The following is a 20,081-nucleotide window of genomic DNA, read 5'->3' as shown; positions in this document are numbered from 1 at the left end:
ACCCCAACACCACCAGCAACCTCCCCAGCAGCAGCTGTAGGGGAGACCATTCCTTCTGCAGAATGTTTCTCTTAACTGGAGAAGCCTTAGGGCTTGCAGTCAAAATGTGTGGTGTTGAAAATAAAGGCAGTAAAATTCAACAGCAGTGAGGGCTACGGCCCGAAGTGTAAATACAGTGCTTTGTGCTGGTTCCCTCTGCTTTTCATCGAAGCTGTATCTCTCTTTTGATGCAAGGTCAAAACCTGTGCACCGGGTTAGGTCTTTAAAAAGCAGGCTGCTGCTCCTCAGCAAAGGCTTCCAGCTCCAAAAATGGTCTCCTATCCTCTTCCAAATGCTCCTTTATGGAGCTGCAGCAAGACTGCTGGTACAAACACCACTCATCGCTGCTAACGCAGCCTCAGAGTCTCATCTTTACCGTTGTCCTTTGACAGACAGCTAATTCCAGAGCAGAGCTCATGGGATTCAAAGTAATCACAGTGATGCTGAACTTCAGCAGTTCCTGTGGAGACAAAGCAGAGGTGTCCGTGCTAGGCATGTGGTGCTATGAGGATGCTGTGCACTGCAGCTGTAAAAGCCCTCTTCCAGAACAAGCTGTGAAAAATACCCATGACAGGGTTGTGCATTTCATCATATCTTTGCCTTTTTTTGGTAGAGGAACATAAACAAGTCCACAGCCCTGCCAGTATCCAGACTGTAGCTATTCTTGCCGAAAGGGCTGAAGGTGCTAGCGGAACCATGCTCTGCCCTCCCTGAGGCAGAAACATCCACGAGAAAAACACAAGATCAAAATGATCCTCCCATCACTAGGCAGAAAGCGGTAAACTTGAAGGAAAGGAATGAATGGAGGCAAGTCTATGCCTGGGGCAGCAGGCGAACCCCCTCCTTGCCTACCTCACCTTCCCAGGTGCCTCTATACAACAGGCATGTGGGTCTGGATTTGGAAGGTCAGTCAACTGTTAATGTGAATGACGGTGCATCTACACGTGCTGGACAAACTAAAGGGAAGAAGAAAATGCACAGGCAGTGGAAACAGGGACAGGTATCCTGCGAAGAGCATAGGGATGTTGCCCAGTTGTGTAGGGATGGGGTCAGGAAGGCCAAGGCACAGCTGGAGCTGAACTTGGCAAGGGATACAAAGGGCTTCTATAGGCATGTCAGCCAGAAAAGGAAGGTCAAAGAAAGCCCACACCCCTGAAGAACACAACTGACAAGCTGGTAAAAATGGACGAGTAAAAGACTGAGGTAGTCAACAACTTTTTTGACTCAGTCTTCACCAGCAATCTCACTGGACCTCAAAGCAGGGACTGGAGGAGCACTGTATGAGATCAGGCTTCAGACCACCTGAGGAACCTGAACATATGTAAGTCTATGGGACCTGATGAAATGCATCGAGGAGTCCTGAGGGAACCAGCCAATGTAGTTGCCAAGGCACTCCATGATATCTGAAAAGTCATGGTAGTCAGGTGAAGTCTCCACCGAGTGGAAAAAGGGAAACACCCATTTTTTAGAAGGGTAGAAAGGAGGACCCTGGGAACTACCAAGCTGATAGCCTCACCTCTGTGCCTGGGAAGATCATGGAACAGATACTCCTAGACGCTACGTTAAGGCTCACAGAGGACAGGGAGGTAATTCAAGACAGCCAGCCTGGCTTCACCGATGGCACTTCTTGCCTGACCAACCCAGCTGTCTTCTACAATGGAGTGACTACATCAAGGGACAAAGGAAGAGCTACTGATGTCACCTATCTGGACTTTGTAAGGCCTTTGATATGGTCCCCCACAAATTTCTAAATTGGAGAGAGATGGATTTGATGGCGGTGATAAGGAACTGGGTGAATGGTTGCATCCAAAGGGTAGTGGTCAATGGCTCAGCGTCCAGATGGAGATCAGTGGTGTCCCTCAGGGGTCTATACTGGGACAAGTACTGTTTAATATATTCATCAGTGACACAGACGGCAGGGTTAAGTGCATCCTCAGCAAGTCTACAAATGACACCAAGCTGTGTGGTGCAGTTGACATGCATGAGGGATGGGATGCCATTTAGGGGGACGTGGATAAAATTGAGAAATGGGCCCATGTGAACCTCATGAGTTCAACAAGGCAAAGTACAAGCTGCTGTGCCCACGTCACAGCAACCCTTGGTATCCATACAGGCTGGGGGATGAAGGGATTGAGAGCAGCCCTGCCTAGAGGGCCTTGGGGGCACTGGTGGATGAAAAGCTGGACATGAGCCGGCAATATGCGCTCACAGCCCAGAAAGCCAACAGCACCCTGGGCTGCATAAGAAGCGGCATGGACACCAGGCTGAGAGACGTGATTCTGCCCCTCTGCTCTGCTCTGGTGGGATCCCATGTGCTGTACTGTATCCAGCTCTGGGGCCCCCAGTACAAGAAAGGCCTGGAGCTGTTGGAGCAGGTCCAGAGGAGGGCTACAAAACTGATCAGGGGGCTGGAGCACCTCTCCTATGAGGAAAGGCTGAGGGAGGTGGGGTTCCTCAGCCTGGAGAACAGAAAGCTCCAGGGAGACCTTACTGTGGCCTTTCAGAACTTAAAGGGGGTTTATAAGAAAGATGGGGACAGACTTTTTAGCAGGGTCTGTAGCGATAGTACAAGGGGTAGTGGTTTTCAGCTAAAAGAGGGTCAACCCAGACTTGATATAAGGAAGACATTTGTGACAACGGAGGTGGTGAAACACTGGCACAGGTTTCCCAGGGAGGCGGTAGGTGCCCCGTCCCTGGAAACACTCAAGGCCAGGCTGGATGGGGCTCTGAGCAACTTGATCTAGTTGAAGGTGTCCCTGCTCATTGCAGGGGGGGTGGGCTAGATGGTCTTTAAAGGTCCCTTCCAACGCAAACCGATCTGTAATTCTATGATTTTACCTCCTGTGTAGCTGGTGACACATCCTCACACTGTGCAGTTCAGAGATGAAGTGGTGCTGGTCCCTGCCCAGACTGCCCCAACTCATCAGGCATGGTCTTCTCTGGAGACCAGTTATGTGCTGCATGCTGCCCTCATAAGGTCTGTAAAGCAGAAACTTTAGAAGCAGGATGTGCTTTTGCCATATGGCCGGTCTCCTTGTTTGGAGAAGAGCACAAAGTCGTCCTTCAGGTAATGCTTGGCCTCTCTGCTGCCAGAAAGCCCCATGTTTTTTCCACCCGCTTCCAGAGATCACAGGGATAGCAAAAGAAAGGTTCAGCCCAAGTTCCTTTTGAAGTCCTCCGGAGCCAATGAATGCCCCTGGCTCCAGAGAAATCACGGGCTTCTGTCAGACAAGAGACTCCATCTGTGGTCCCTCAGCCAAGGAAGGAGTCTTCACCCTCAACAGCAGAACTGGGTGTGGAGCTCCTTGAGTCAGGCAGCTGCAGGTTCAGGAGAACAGGCAGGTTCCCAAACAGCTGAATGCACACCTCTGCCAACCAGCCAGGAGGATCTGGGTCACGTAATGGGTCAACTACAGGTAAGGAGGTATCGATCACAACTGGTGATGTCTGCTCCTTCAGCTGCTGTTCTTGTCCAAGTATCACCAGAGCGTAAGCACATTCTTTGCTTCCTAGGCAGGCAGCAGAAAACTGAGCTCATTCTTTACATAGTTCATTGTGAGCCTGGGCTGCATCAGAAGACACTTTTGGCAGGCTGGGCATCTCTGCAGCAAAGCTTTTGAAGGTCAGCCAGCCCTGACAAGACACTAGGACAGAACCGTAATTTTCAGTTTTTTCCACAATGGCTTCTAAAGATACTCTCCGAGATATGGTCAGGGAAGATAGCTGGGCCACAGGACTGAGATTAAAGCTTCCATGGCAACCTCCGCTCCCACCAGAATGCAAGTAAATCCCAGGTGGGAAGATGATACTAGAAACCGCTCCAAGGATGTTTCTGCCTGTGTAGCACCTGGCCCACAAGGGCTCTTCTCTTCTTAGGAGACATTTTACCCGAGACACCAACCCTGAAAAGCCACTGAGATGCTCTGACTCATTTACCTCCCAGCTTCCACATCCCCTGGGAGTCCCCCCAGGCTCATCTCCATGCAAATACAGCGGACACTGACAGGGTAGGTCTCCTTTCTCCTCCAATGACCAAGATGTTTGGTGGGTTTTTTTACGGAAATCAAGGATCCTTACAGGCCCCAGCCATGACTCCCACCTCCAGCCCCTGCAGCAAAGCAGGTGAACAGTTAAGGAAAAAGGAACACATGGGCTGGGGTGAGCCATGCTGCTTTCATTATTTGGCTGTGACTGAGCCGTTGCTGTTATAGTTTCCACAATCACACATTTAAATAACATAACCCATGCAAAAAGGAAATAAAATAAAATAAATAAAAAACCCCACTATGGTCATCCTGTCTCCTAAGTCAAGAGAAGCAGGAGAAGTTTTCCCTGAGCAAGTCTGTGATGTTTCCCTGGTTTTTGCAGAGACACGTTGGATTCACATGGGGCTTGCCCAGATCGAAGGCCTGCCCAAATTGTCCACACACAACTTTCTGCCTGTGAGAGTCATGGGCCCATCTGGGACTCATCCCGCTGCCCAGGGAAGAAGGTCCAGAGCAGGATCCTCCCCATGGCCGCAAACATCCTTGTGCACCATGACGTCAGTCCCCTTACCCATTACAGCAGCACTGCTTCTCCTCAGAAGGAAAACATTCCCTTGACACTGCTCAATATTGCCAGATGTCACTAACAGGACTGAGGTCTGTTCAGCAGAGTTTATCCTCTACACTCTTATGTCATCCGCTTGTCTGATCACCTCTGGGTCCCTGGTTATAATTGCTTTAGTACCACAGGGTGGCCTGCTCTCCTTAACAAGGACTTCACAGCTGACCTGATGTCCCTCTGACTGCGTGACAGTCCTGAGCTCTTCATCCTGGCCTCTCCATGTTATGAAAGCAGAGCTTGGACCCAGAAAATGACCAGCTTTGACTTGATTAAAAAGGGGACGGAGCCCTACAGCACCAGCCAGTGGGTCAGCAAGCTCGTGACCTAGTGCTGTGCAGATGTATGGCCATGTCCCTCCACGCTGGTCCGGGGGCAGCACACCAGAAGAATCCTACACAGTCTTCTGTCCATTCTCTGGTTCATCTCCCGCTATTGGCAGCCAGGAGAACCTGTGCTGTTCCACAAACACATCACCTTGTCTGCCAAGCAAGACCAGGCAAGTCTACCACCATCTGATCACAGTGCCACTGTGCACAAGCCTTCTCCAGCCATTCAAGCAAGCAGTCACCACCTCGGATTACCATGTTTTCAGTGAGCAGCTGAGCAAGCTCTGGCTTGTCAGCTGCTGTCACCAACCACCTTAGGCATAAGCACCAATCTGATTCAGTTTTTCATGAAGCCATCCACACACCTTGGGTTTTTAGGGTTTTGTTTCTACAGGATGAACATACTTTGCACTTGAGTGGCTCATCACAGCTCAAACAGCAAAGGGACAGCCACCACCATGCCCACTCATCCATCCATCCTTAGAGCCAAGGCAGCTTTGGAATGGGGAAAAACAGACCAATACTGTGTGAACCAGACAGACCACAGCAGCTTGAGGAAGTGTCATTTCTGATGCCTTCTGCAGCTACTGAGGAAGTCACAGTCCTTGACTGGACTCCTGCCATGCTGCACTGTATCCTCCAGTCTTAAAGGAGGAAAGAAGCACCTCATATGGTAAGAAAGCCATGAAGTGTTTCAGAAGGCATAATCCATGTCAGAAATACCACGCACTCATGCTGCAGTTCTCACAAAGTGCTGCTAAGTCATAGCATTATTTCCTTCTCATCCAAAACAGAAAAACCTTCTATGTTCAGCACTTCTTTGTCATGTCAGGAAAATAATTACCACTATTACCAACCCCCACAGAAGGGAAAAAAAAAAAAAAAAGAAGAAAAAAAAAGCACAGCTGCTTTTTAGTGTTATTGGAAACCCAGGTTTCCACCTACAAACAGCTGCTGCCAGGAAGAAAAAAAAAGCCCCCTGCCAAAACAACAAAGAAATTCTCCACCTGACATAAGTCAAAAAGAGTCAGCAGGAGAATTCCGAGCACTTGGCAACCCAGGGAAGACAGAGGAGGTTCTGCTTCAGGCCATGGTGCTGCTGAATGCTGCCTGATGCAATTGCTATACACAGATAAGGCTTCCCAGGAAGACCTTCTGGAGGAACATCTCCAGAGACACCGCCTGCGCTGCCTGTACATGCATGTTCTGACTGCCTGAGTCCTCCCACCTTCCTCTTTCCCACAGCACTGGTCAGGTTTTACACAGACATGCTCTGGCTCAGAAAGACCACAGTATTTTCACAGATGCATGTCACTTGAGACAAAGCTTCTCAGAGCCCCAGCCACAGCCTGCGGGGGAACCTGCCCTGGGGATGCGCCCCTGGACCGGCAAGGTCTTGGGTTGAAGTGCCCATGGAGGAGAGGAATGGCATGGGACCCCGTGCAACCTGCAGACACATGGTTTATTGGTGAGGGCACAGACTCAGTGCTGCTGGGACCTGGTGCCAGCGCTGCTGGCAAGGTGGCTCCATGCCAAGCCCTGGAGCAGGGCTTTGTTGCAGCAGAACAACAGAGGAAGTTACCAGTGGCTGCTGGCTGGCTGAAGGGTGAAGCTGAAGCTCCACAGCATCACCTAGTAGAGCCATCTTCCAAGAGGCCCAGAGGAATTTGTCATGTAGCATCTTTAAACAAAAGCCAAGTAACACCTGGTCAGACTCAGGGAGAACACATGTTGTAGTTTGCCTGAGAACAGACACAAACATCGAGGCGCAGGGTGAGCGGTCCTGCCAGATCACATCTATTTCTGCCACAGTCATGAAGATGGTCCCTTTGTCTCTTTCAGCTTAACCAGACTTACTGCTGGAGGCCAGAAGTTATTAGTGACCACGAGGCACAAGTTAACCATTCACTGGTGCTCTTCCCAACCAATCTGCAGGGCAGTGCCAGCTGTTAGCTTGCTTTCTGAAGTCATTTGCAAGTCTACACCCTCATTGTGCTCTGCTTTCCTGCAGACATAAAAGATCCCACAGCTGAATTACTTTTTGTCCTGGTTTCGGCTAGCATAGAGTTAGTTTTCTTCTTAGTAGGTGGTACAGCGCTGTGTTGCTGTGGTTTAAATTTCATATCTTGATAACACAGTAATGTTTTTAGTTATTGCTAAGTAATGTTTGCACTAAGGCTTTTCAGTTTCTTGGGCCCTGCCAGCAAGAGGGCTGGAGGGGGCACACTAGGACAGCTGACCCAAACTGGCTGAACGGATATTCCATACCATAGAACATCATGCTCAGTATAGAAACTGGGGGAGCTGGCCAGGCTTGCTGCTCGCTGTTCAGGCACTGGCTGGGCATCGGTCAGTGAGCGGTAAGCAATGGTATTGTGCATCACTTGGGGTTTTTTTCCCCCCCCTCTGAGTTTGATTTCTCTTTTTGCTATATCCCTTTTCATTCCAATTATTAGTAGTATTTTTTTCATTTCAATTATTAAATTGTTATTACCACAACCCATGGGTTTTACCTTTTTCCAGTACTCCTCCCCATCCCATGACTCGGCTTGGGGGAAAAAAAAAAAAAGAGTGAGCAAGCAGCTGCATGGTACTTAGTTGCGTGCTGGGGTTAAACCATGACAGTTTTAAAATATGAGGTTCTGGGCATAGCATGCAAAGACTTCAGGCACCAAATAAAAATTGTTTTAGCAAAGGCTTATGTATTTAGAGTAGAAGGGGAGAAGTAAGAATAGCTTTGTGTATGGTCCATTACACACAAACTGAGGAAAACAATAAACAGAATGTTCAAGGTGGAAAGGAGAAAAATCGATACCTCCCCTCCAGAACAGCTTTCACTTCTAAAAATAAACTTGTGTGGAAGTGCGTGAAGATCATCCCTTTAGCTATATCTATCTGGACAAGAACTGACAGCACTGAAAGAATATTCCTCTCTAATTTCCAAAAGTAACTTACTTTCACAGGGATAAAAAGAACTGCCTCCCTCAGTGCGTCCTCAGATCCTCTTCCCCAGCTTCTGTATGCACAATACCATGAAACCAAGAAGCTACCCCAGTTTGCAACAATGTCATGCCACTTAGAATTTGCGCAACAGGGGCGGGCAAGATTCTGTGCAGAACTCCACGTATTGGCACTGATCTCGACGTCCTGGTGCAGACCTTGGACCAAAACCCCTGCCTGTAAAGTCTGGCACTCTGGAGTATTTCCAGTGTCTTCCTGGGACTGTTTACCCAGAAGAAATCTCACCTCAGCGTACACAAGTTCAGGGCAGGCAACAAACCAGGTTCCTCCGCATCTGTGGGTAAAGATGATCTTTACCCATGCCTCAGATTTCACCAAGCATGGAGACTTTATGCTGGGAAACAACTTCTGCATAGCCTTTTGGCAAATGCCAACAAACGAAGAATAAAGGGGGAAATACATGCCCTTGAAAAATACTGATTTGGGAATTTCGTGCTGCACACAGAGCCTCTTCATGGAAGCCTAACAGCTTGTCTTCAGCTTTAAAAATGCCAGGCTTTTTACAAGAATTAGATCCCAGGTAACTAACCAGCATTAAACACACTTCTCTATTTGCTAGCAGCTTGCTCAGCAAGAATTTAGAGTGTCATTTACTGAAACTTAGACGAGCGAAATGCAGGATAAATCAGATAGCACTACACTTGGAAATGCGCGCCATATGCCTTGCTACCAACGGCTAAACTACAGAAGCAAAGGAGTCTCCACCACAGCAAGCTCCACACTCAGCAGCAAGGCCATAGGCAGACGAATGCCACCACTTCTGCTGCCAAGCCACTCTTTCCCATAGCAGCTGCATCTGGTACAGGACATGACTGGGAAGCTTGGGTGGAGAAGAACTTCACCTGCCATCTCCTGGAAGGCTTCACTGGCTTCTTTCAAGCCCCCTATCCATCCAGAGCCCTCTCACCCCTCTACTCTTGTCTGAGAAAGACCTGTCTCCATCTCTATTATCCCTGTAGCGTCATGGACCTGGACAGAGGGCCAGCCTCTTCCTTGCAGTTGTGCTGCATCCTTGCAATTATTTGCTTTTGGCCTTCCCACCAGTTTGGTCCCACAGCTTACTCATCAGTCTTCCTAGAGCTGCACGGGCAGATTCACAAATGGAGGGATGGGGCAAGGGTCACGTGCCTGTCTAGCTGATGTCAGTTGGAATTTATGCAGGGAGAATGAAATGCTGCCTTGCAGACTTCCAGAATTTTTTTTTTTTTCTTTTCCAGCCTGGATTTTTATCCAGTTACACGACAGCCCTCTGAACATTTCTCTCTCTGCCTTGCTACAGAGAACCCCATATGGGAGCGGGAACAGGACCACAGAAAGAGCTAAAGCAGAGGAAACGATTCACTGAGGGCCTCCTATTTAACATGACTATCATTTCCATCTCCAGTTCTGGAGGTTCTGGGCCAGCTGGACTGCCCCTCCAGGACAAGACCCCCATAACTAATGGGTTTCCCAACACTTCTTGCCTTACAGCCCCTTTAGAGCATTCAGCCTTATCTCCCACATCCCACCAGCAGGTTGTCTCAGCCAAATCTGCCAGGAAGGAAAAATTTCAGATAGCTTCCCAGTACTGCAGTAAACCAGTCTTCAACACGGGAGCCACAGACAAGCTGTCGCAGAGCAGTAGCAAAAATGTGTGATGCTCAAGAGGTGGAGACCAGCATGCAAATCCAGAATAGGTTATACCCAGGTGGAAGCTGGCAGGTATGTTGTCAGCGGTTAGATAGCCATCATGAGCACATACAAACGGAACAAATCCAATCACTTTGGCCAGCAACACAAATCTGTAACACCTCCCAGCCCAGCCGAATATGCAATGCCACCCTGCCCTTATCTGCTGTCCTTCACAGAGCCTGATCTCTGTGCTCCAGCTGCCCTGCAGAGATCCTGCCTTTGCCTATTGAGACCACCGTCCTTTGTAATGAAGATGCTCTCCAGAATGCCGGATCTGATGTTTGCATGTTAAAGCCGCTCTGACTTTCTGACTTTCCGCTCCCCCCAGCTCAGGTGACATTCCTCTCACAGTATTATCCCATTGTCAAAAGGCAAAAATAATTGACTATGAATTCCACAACAGTGAGGGGTTGGGAACTTAGCTGCTCGTTTTGTTGTCGGTTTGGGGGTTGCGGGGGAGGGGGGGGGAGGGGAGTGAGGCATGTATAGCTTCCTCCCCTGAAAAAGAAAATTAGCTCACAGCGTTTGGTGCAAGAACAGGCCCAAAAACCACTGAACAAGTCCCCTGAACGAAGTCAGGCACACGAAACTCAAAGTAACGACCATTTCATTCACACAGACACCATCCAAGCAGCTACCACCCAGCAAGACGGGTATTTCTGGATAGCAGCTAACAGCAGGGCACTAGACCAGAACTCAGAGCTGCTGGCTTTCTGCTAGAGTCCTGGGTTCGTGGATTTCTCCCACCGTATCAGCCTGGCGACCGGCTAAGCCAGCCCGGTAGCACCGGTTTCTTTGATGACAGTTTTGGGGCAGACGCGCCTGCCGTTGGCGTTGCCTCCAGCAGCAAAGCAATTTTCCACGTGGCTTTGGAGAATCAGCCGATGCGGAGCGCAACCGGCGGCACTACTTACTGCACCACCTCTTCGCTCCAGCCGCTTTGGAGCGTCCCGGCGGACCCGCGCCGCTCCGCACCTCCGCTGGCACCGGGATCCACCGGGGCCCAACCCACCCGCCCGCCGCGGCAACGCCGGTCGGGCCCCCGGCCCGCCCCGCCAGACGCTCCGCGGCTCCCGGCCCGCTCCTCGGCGGAGGCTGCGGCGGGGCCGCGCCGACCGACGCGGGGAGCTCGCCCGAGGGGCCCCGGGGCAGCCGCGGCCGCTGCAAGGGGCGCAGGGCGGAGCCCGGCCGGACCGAGCCGGGGGCAAGGAAAAGCGGCTCCGCAGCCGCCGCGCCGTCGGGGGCTCCCGCAGCTCCCGGCACGGGAGGGGACCCCCGCCCGCCGCCGCTGCTGCGGAAGCTGCCCCGTTACCTGCTGCCAGAAGCGGAGCGCGGAGCCCGCGGCGGCGCTGGCGGCGGGGCAGGTGCGGCCGGTGCGGCCTCTGCCCGGGAAGGCGGGGCCGGGCAGCGGGGCGGGGCCGGGGGGCGGGTTGCCCCGCCCCTGCCGGGGGAAGGGGGCGGGGCGGGGGGCGGGGGCGGGGCGGGGTGTCCCCGGGGGTGCCCGATAGAGGTGAAGCTGCCGCACGCCGCCGTTGCCCGCCGGGTCCGGGCAGCGGTGGGACTGGGAAGGTGCCCCGAAGGCACGCCGAGACCCACACGCCCGGGGCTGTTGCCTACATCATCCAACATCAGCACCCGCAGCCTCAGCTTGTTCCCCTCCCCGGTTTATCAGCCCGTGCGTGTACAGCGTGGGTCCCTCCAGCAGCCAACCACAGATACTGGCAGCCCAGTATAGCTCCCCCTTGGGTCCCAGCGTCACCAGTCGCTGGCACCTACAAGCACATACAACGCCCTGAAGCCGTGGCCCCACTCCAGCTGCTGGACCAGACCCTCCCGCGCACACCAAACATACAGAGCTGCCCAGGACTGCCCTGGTTGCCCCAGTAGCCAGCCCCTCCGGTGGTCTCACCCCTAGAGACCCCCACTCCCCAAGTCCATGGCCACATAACCTCCTCGCCGCTCACCCAGCTGGATCATCACCAGCACTTGCACGCTCGCTTGCACACCCACACTACACACCCCAGAGTCCCTCACTCAGGAAGAACATTAGGAGTGGAGCTGTATCAGGCAACAAGACAGGCTGCTCTGACCCGTTGCAGGGCATGGCCAGACAAACATCCTGACCAGAAGACAGTTTCTATGCTGCCGGCCATTTTTATTGCCTTACCCCTCTGTTTTCACTTGCTGGTTCTCCCCAAACCATGTCAATTCCTGTTTCCCCACATTTGGCTCCTCCCCTGGGCATCCTGTGTAACAGGCTTTGCAGAATCTCGGACCTCTCTTCCCCTGCACCCCACAGCATGTTGATGGCAGAGTCCCAGGGTGCTCAGACACAGACTCCTTTTGATGGTTTCATGCCTGGACTGTGGGGCTGAGGCTTTCCTGGAACAGCCCTGGGAGGGCCCTGGACAGATTTGCCCTTTGAGTCCTTAATTTGTGTTTCCAACTCCCTTTGTGCCTCTGTGCTCCTTACGGCTTGTGGAAGCGGGCCTCTCGTGGGCTAGTGACTACCGTATGGGCCTGGGAGTAGACAGGGCAGGGCATTATTTCGGCTTCCTACCCTGCTATTGCCCCTCCGTACCCCTCCGTGGGTGTGCGGAGCCACTTTTATCATGTAACACAGTGTGCAGTGCTCTTGCTCCTGGTACTCTAGGCACAAAGGGCTTAGTGGTGCTAAGGACAAAGAAAGTGGGGTGCAGGGCTGCTTGGACATCGCCTGGCACTGCACGACTTTCATTTGGCACTGCACAAATGGGGACACAGGAACCTACAACCACTGTGTCAGCTCTTCTTTTCCCATCTCTGACACCAGCCTTTGCTGCAAAAATGCCCTGCTCTGTGTTTAAATTCCCCTGCAACTGTCTGCAGCTCTTTATTTAGCACAAGGCTGGTCAGGAAACAAAGACTCACATACTGAAAGGTATTGATTTTTTCTGGTTTGTGCCTTTCTGGTTTTGCTCTTTCATACTCTCTAATTAGCCAGAACACTTCTGCACTGCGGGTCCTTCTGCCTTTACCTTTGCTGCTCTTTCTGCTCCTTTTTCAGAGACTTGAAACCCTCTCCCAAATCAACACACCCACAGAAACGACGGTTATTTTTCTTCACTGCTGCTGTAAAAGCTGAGTTTGTCTGGCACCTTTCACAATCACTACAACTTTGTAGTCACTGAATTTAACCAAAAATTAGGCTGGGGCCTGGCATCTGTAATTAACATAACACTAAACAGTGTCCAGGGAAAGGTTCTGCACCAACTGCTGATTCATGCACCTTTCCTGGACAATCTGCATCACATTTCCCTTCCTACCAGTGCCCCTGAATGATGTTTTCAAAGCGATCCACGCAGGAAGTAGAAGCTTAATTAATTAAAAAATAAATTAAGCCATAGTTCTCTCTCCTGGTGATGAAAACTGGTATTCACTAAGACGACAATTCAGAGCTTCATGCCAAGCTGCCAAACGTATTAGATTTGTACCTGCATGTGGTGGAACTGAGCATGTAGTTTTCTTCTCTCTGATTATTCTGTCAGGAGCCTGGGAAACATTTCTCCAGAAAGTGACGAGACATTTTTTCTCTAAATAGTGTTCTTCATTGCTCATGCTTTCATCATGTCACAGCTGACCCATAGAAGACTTCTGTCTGAGGAAACATTTCAAAACTATATGGGAGCTTCCAACTTGTTGCTGCTTGCCTGCTAGGCTCTTTCAATGAAGAATGCAAGAATATTAAACCTCTGGGAGCTCATTCTAGTCATGAGCTGAACCTGTGAAACAATCTCCATGTTCCATGATGCAGATAATTGCTCTGGAATTGCTGGGCTTAAGGATCCAGAAAGCTGCATCTGCTGAAGAAGAATTACTAAGATTTCATGAAGGAGAAAAAGCCTTCACATTTCACCTATCTGAAAAATCAAACTTAGTGGATTAGTCAGCCCTTCTCTCAGAGTTCCTTAGTCTGAATGTGGCAGGGCTTCCCAGCCATGTTTGAGTGCCTGTGTGCTGCAGTTTTTTGGTTCCATGGGGAACAGCTCAAGTTCCCTGACATTCTGCTTGCCCTTCTGCAGGATAAAACTGCAGGCAAGGCACACTTCCATCCTTCAGCCCTCTCTGAGAGGCTGGCCATGCCATTCTGCTGCTGCTGCCCAGCCCAGCTATCTGGTGATGTTTGACCCATCAAAGGTCATTGAGCATTATGTGAGTGACACAAACTACCTCAGAATCATAAAATCACAGATCGGTTTGCGTTGGAAGGGACCTTTAAAGACCATCTAGCCCACCCCCCCTGCAATGAGCAGGGACACCTTCAACTAGATCAAGTTGCTCAGAGCCCCATCCAGCCTGGCCTTGAGTGTTTCCAGGGACGGGGCACCTACCGCCTCCCTGGGAAACCTGTGCCAGTGTTTCACCACCTCCGTTGTCACAAATGTCTTCCTTATATCAAGTCTGGGTTGACCCTCTTTTAGCTGAAAACCACTACCCCTTGTACTATCGCTACAGACCCTGCTAAAAAGTCTGTCCCCATCTTTCTTATAAACCCCCTTTAAGTTCTGAAAGGCCACAGTAAGGTCTCCCTGGAGCTTTCTGTTCTCCAGGCTGAGGAACCCCACCTCCCTCAGCCTTTCCTCATAGGAGAGGTGCTCCAGCCCCCTGATCAGTTTTGTAGCCCTCCTCTGGACCTGCTCCAACAGCTCCAGGCCTTTCTTGTACTGGGGGCCCCAGAGCTGGATACAGTACAGCACATGGGATCCCACCAGAGCAGAGCAGAGGGGCAGAATCACGTCTCTCAGCCTGGTGTCCATGCCGCTTTTTATACAGCCCAGGGTACCTTCTTAAAATACAACAACATCGCATTTGTGACCAGAGGAAGACAAAGCAGCTCAGAAGACAAAAGAGGTGTGAAAGATGTGTGGCAGAGCTGGTCGCGCTGGAGTCCTTCCAGAGAAGTGGCACCTGTGAGAAGGGCATGTGTGGGTCCAAGCCCTTCTGTGTGCTCTCTCTCCCCAGTGGGAAGACCTGTTTGGCAGGCCAGTCTGTAGTTTGAACCAGGGCATCTCTCTGAATCTCTCCTGTAGATCTCTCCTGCCTCTGTGCCCATAAGAGGGGCATGCCTTGCCTGTTTACAGCTCGCCCTGATGCTCTGACTAATAGCTGGCTGCTTAAGCGTGGACAGCAAATCAGGCCAAGAGCCAGCACTGAGAAGCTCCAAAGCCTGCTGTGCAGGCACCCCTCACCGATCTGTTGTTAAGGAAACCCTTTCAGATCCCTTAGCAAGGAATAGACAGATTAACCCACGAAGCAGAATAGCTCAAATATACCAGAGCCAAACTATACAGTCCCCAATTTGCCCTTGAAACATCCATCTTCCTTCTCACCTCTTTGTCAATGTGTTTCAAGACAAGAAGCTCAAAAAGGAACCCACGGTTTTTCATCTGTGGTAGAAGGCAAAAAGGAAACAGTGTGACAAGAGAAACACTTCTGTTAATGATATAAGCGACCAGAAAACATTTACCCTGAAGGTACAAACGCTTTCAAACCCTCCCAGACTGACGGGTAGCATGCTATAGGCTCTGATTCTACTTAGAGTACTTGCCTGGAGGCTCTGGCATTGATTTTTAGCATTATTTTTTTTTTTCACTTCCAAGTGAAGCTTTTAGGGCTGGTTTCACCCCCTGCATGTACAAAGCAGCACAGAGGTTCTCGCAGCAGCTTGGGCAGCATCATGAGCAGCAGGGGCACCTGTTCGTCTCCTCCCAAAATTAAGGGGAAAGAGCAGGAAGAGAAATCTTCCCTTGGGATGCCAGGAGTGCCAGGGTACCCTGAGCCCTTCGTGCTGTACTCCCAGACCACAGCAGACTGATAGGACTGGCTTAATGGAGATAAAACAGACCTGGAGTGGTGGGGACATCCCTGGGATGCCTGAATTGAGAACCGATGGGGGATTTCAAACTATCTGGCCTCACGTGACCTCAGTAAGGCAGATTCCAATATGACTGGTCAAATAACACTGCTTTCAGTATTGTGTCTCTCAGAAGAAAATCACAGCTTGGGAATGCTGACTTCGGTGATGCACAAAAGATGAGCCCCAAGCCGTAGCAGATCCCCAGTGACACCCGAAGGTCATTGGGGTGTCACACACACTGGGATGTCACACACACCCTCTGTGAAGGGGTCCATGAAGATGCTGGCTGGCCCTGAGCCTGCGCAGCATCCAGAGGGTGCGGCACAGGGAGGCACATGAGGGATGGGTGCAGGGATGGCACCCCAGACATTCAGCTGCCCTGAGAGGTCATTGCGCTGCCAGCCTCTGCTCAGCCCTGGACACTTTCTGAGGCCAATAAAAGCTGACCATTTCTCCTCAGTGCCTGTCTATGCCTGGTCCATCCTGGCAGAAAGACGGGTGGAGGCAAGGCCCATGCCAGCAGGCAGAGCTGGAGAGCCCCTGTGCTCCCTCTTCTCCACACTGAGCAGAGCTGGCACCCTCGGCCGGTTGCCCGTGCCTCTGGCACTCCAGCTCTGGACCAGCTGGGGCCTCTGCTGGCCTCGCTCCGTGGGACCTGTGGTTTGAGTCAACCTCTGTCCTCAGGGTGTCCCAGCAGTCTGGCTGGACCCCCTCAAGCTGCCTTCCTACTCGCCTCTCTGTGATTCAAGCCAAGGACTTTGAACATTTCAGTTCTGTCCTAAACTTGGTCTGTTGTACCTAACGTTTGCACCGCACTGCATCACCACGGTCTCATAAAGAACCTCCCCATTGCAGGGGGGTGTAGGAGCACCTACATGAGCCAGTTGCCCCTCTGTTTTTCAGACCCTCCTCCAGTGCTCTGGTGCTCTCATCAATGGCAGCGAGAGCAGTGCTGCATGCCATCCATGGGCAAGTCCCTCCCCAGCGGTGCATGATCAAGGCTTTCCTTCTAGTCCCAGCATCAGGGCATTCCTGCTGCCCTTCATCTCTTCTTTTACAGCCATGTCTATGACTTGCCAGGAGCACTTTCATGCCTTGTGCCTTTCATTCCCAAATCATACCCAGGCAAGGCTTTCCTTACAGAGACTGAAACAGGGTTTGTATCCCTGAACCAGCAGCAATTTTCTGTCAGCCTGGAGTATGTTCAGGTACCGGTGCGGTGCCGTGCTGCAGGACACAAGATTCCAAGCAAGAGATACTCATTCTCTCCTGCTCCTCTTGCAAATGCGAGCAGTGGAGGAATGGAGTGAAAAGCTGATCGTATGTATAGCCTTGGCTTCCCTCCTTGCCCCTGTGAGCCCCACTGCTTCCTATGTTGGGCTCTATGGCTGCAAAGGCAGAGGATCCTGAGTGGAAAGGATGCACCAGGGGCTGCTGCAGCAGAAGTAGCAGGGCTGGGCTGTGCACACGGGCATCTTGAGTCAGGAGGAAGAGCCAAGAGGTATCTATGCTGCCCATTTTGTATTTTGGAGTTGAACAAAACTCTCTGACCAGACTCAGGGGTGTGTCCCATCAGAGTCTGAGAAAATGCAGACTTGGTGGTCCCACAGCCTCCCTGGGCCCCTTCATGACAATGGGACCTTCTTTGGCTATAGCCCACTAAGGAGGGATGGGATCCACCTGTCTAGAAGAGACAAGGGACTCTTTGGCAGCAGGCTGGCCAGCTTGGTGAGGCGGGCTTTAAATTGCAGGGCTCAGGGGCATGGGTCCAAATTGGCAATGCTCACACCATCGCATCAAACTGGGGAATAAGCCAGGCCAGCCGGAACAGTGATGTATGCTCCTTAGCTGCCCGCCAAGCTGAGCGCCAGGCAGCCAGCCACCCCAAGGAGCACGTGTGGCTATGGTGGATCCACTTGCACCTCTCCAACCTACCTGTCCAAAATACTGGTACCCCAGCACACACAGCACGGAGAAAAAGCAGGAAGAATTAGAGACCTGTGTGAGGTCGCAGGGCCGTGATCTCATGGTAATTACAGACACGTGAGGGGATAGCTTGCACGACCTGAAAGCTGTCATGGCTGGCTGCGTACATCTTAGGAGAGACAGGGCCAGCAAGGAGAGGTGGTGGATTTGCTCTTGGTGTGAGGAGCAATAGGAATGTATGGAGCTCTGCCTAGGGGAGGATGCAGAATGAGTCGAGAGCTTACCGGGCCCGTGTCTGCCTGGATCCGGCAGCCCCAGCCCGCAGCCGGTACCCGGGCATGGCGTTCCCTGGGCCCACGGCGCGGTGGAACCTCTTCCCACGGTGCCACCCATGCCCTGGCTAGCACAGCCCTTGCTGTGTGGGCACGCTGCCCGCCCCTGCCACCTCGGTGTCTGGGCCTTCCCCGCAGGCACTGCTGCTCTCCAGCCCCCCAGCCCCACCTTCAGCCATTCAGTAAATGGTTTCATGAATACACTTGAAAGGACCACCGTGGGCCCGAGGTGGAGTTCACACACTGCTCCGCTCGGCCGCCAGTCTCTGGTCTCTCTTTTTCAGCACTGGTCAAGTGGATGCCCTTTCCACAAGGCAAGGAGATCCACGGCTCGTTGCCCTTCAGCAAAGGGGAAGAAGCCACCTCCCCACCAGGAAACCCGGAGCGGGGAAAAGCAGCAGAAGCCAGACCCTGCCTGTGCTGGGCCACAGACACAGAGCTGTGGCACTGGATCAGCAGAAGCCCCTTAGGAACTCGCCGAAGGCGTACAGGCCTACATCTGTCTCTTTCAGTCACATCCATCAAGAACGCACTTCAGCCAAGATCGAAACGCCACCCGCTTCCAAGCTGGACAGGAGAGCCCATGGCAGACAGCCAGACAGCAGAGGCAGCTGGATGCTTCTCATGGATGCTTCCCCTTCCCAGAGCGGTCATCCCAGAGCAGGCAGAACCACTGGGAGCAGAGTCACAGCTGATGCCAGGGCTGGAGCTTCACCGTGTGGAAAGGCAGCTGCCCACGGAAGACACGCATGCCTCTTGGTGTCAGCCAGCAGCCCCCAGCAATGGGAGAGAAGCCACCCACATTGGGGCTGTGCAAGCTGACTTTGCCAATGACGAAGATGCTGGAGAGCCTGGCGGCAAAGCTCTTGCCCTTGGTATCCTTCACATAAGCCACGTCAAATCACTGGCCAGTGATCATCCCGATATGGCCCAGGCTGGCACCACCGGTCACCACGCACAGGTTACGTGGGGTGAAGGAAGACAGGCATGACAAGGGCTGGCACCAGGGGCCATGGTGAAGCCTTTCCACTTGGGCTCTTTGAGGAGCACCGCTGGAGAAGGGGAGGGACAGAGCTGCGCTGGCCCATAGAGTGGTCGCTGGAGCACCTGGTGACACCCACGTCCCACAGGAACCTTGAGAAGCCAAATTGCTCTCTGGCCCTAAGGCTGGTGCCGAACATTCCCCACCACCTTCTTGGCTGTGTCAGCACCAAGGAGGCAACCCTGCTTCATCGTCCGGGTTGTGAGTGTGATCCCTCGCACACTTCACCTCTGGAGGAAAGTCACTGGAGGAGAGCAGCCTGCGAGGGACCTCCCAGAGCCTGCTGGGGAGAGGCTGGTCCCCCCACAGCCCGTGGAAACTCCTGGGAGCAGCACGCCCAGTGGCTGCTGAGCCTCCCCTGAATTTCTGTAGGCAGGCACCAGAGCGTCCCCAGGCCTGGGAGCCCAGTGTGGGAGCAATGCCTGGGGACAAGGCCCAGGGTGGTGGCACCCAGAACTGTTGAATGCACACCCCAACACAGAGGGGTGAGCCCCTGCTCAGCATCTCCCAGTCCCAGGGGAACTCAGCCCCACAGGCTGGGGGACACCTGCCCTCTCCCCAGCCCCTCACGGACCCAGGGGTCTCTGCCAGGGGTATGGGACACGCTGCAGCAGGCAGGGGAAGAGCATCCCAGGATTGCACAAAGCTTATTAACGGGATGCCCAGGGGAGGAACCAAATGTGGGGAAACATGGGAATTGACGCAGTTCAGGCAGTATGAACATGTGAAAACAGAGGGGTGAGGTGATAAAAAGGGTCAGCAACACAGAGACTGATTTCTGATCGGGATGCTTGTCTGGTCATGCCCTACGCTGGGTCAGCATAGCCCGTCTTGCTGCCACCTTAATTCAACTCCACTTCTAGCATCCTTCTTGAATGAGGGACTCTGTACAGTGTGCATGTGTTTTCATGGTGGTCTCAGGCCACAAAGGGGAGCACATCGAGGCTGCTTGTGCTGTCTGCATTTGCGTGAGTGCTCAGGGCTCCTGTCTGCACCGATGTGTGTGGCCAGCCATGTATATGTGACACATATATCCACAGCCACGTACCTGCGAAACTTCACGGCACAGTTTTGGGAGCAGGGGGGCTACAGGGGTGGCTTCTGTGAGAAGCTGCTAGAAGCTTCCCTTGTGTCAAATGGAGCCAGTGCCAGCTGGCTCCGAGATGGATCCACCACTGGCCAAGGCTGAGCCATCGTAACATGGCTCATAACGTAACATC

At 52.4% G+C, this 20,081-nt stretch overlaps 1 protein-coding gene across 9 annotated transcripts in view; it reads right to left on the bottom strand.

Annotated features, from left to right (window-relative positions):
* LOC121080366 (FERM and PDZ domain-containing protein 1-like) overlaps positions 1–20,081 on the bottom strand; it is a 62,802-nt gene that overhangs the window by 33,763 nt on the left and 8,958 nt on the right. The window contains exon 1 of one of the 9 annotated variants that reach the window (XM_040578319.1): positions 10,978–11,070. The exons of 7 other annotated variants lie outside the window; for them this stretch is intronic. The gene's annotated coding sequence lies outside the window, so the exon portion shown is untranslated. Of the gene's footprint in view, positions 1–10,977; positions 11,071–20,081 lie in introns of those variants that run through there. One more of the 9 variants, XM_040578320.1, reaches the window with a different exon arrangement.

The sequence above is a fragment of the Falco naumanni genome, chromosome W (assembly GCF_017639655.2).
Source record: "Falco naumanni isolate bFalNau1 chromosome W, bFalNau1.pat, whole genome shotgun sequence".
Classification (NCBI taxonomy): Eukaryota; Metazoa; Chordata; class Aves; order Falconiformes; family Falconidae; genus Falco; species Falco naumanni.
Note: the sequence above shows the minus strand (reverse complement) of the source record. Positions and strands in the feature narration are given on the sequence as shown.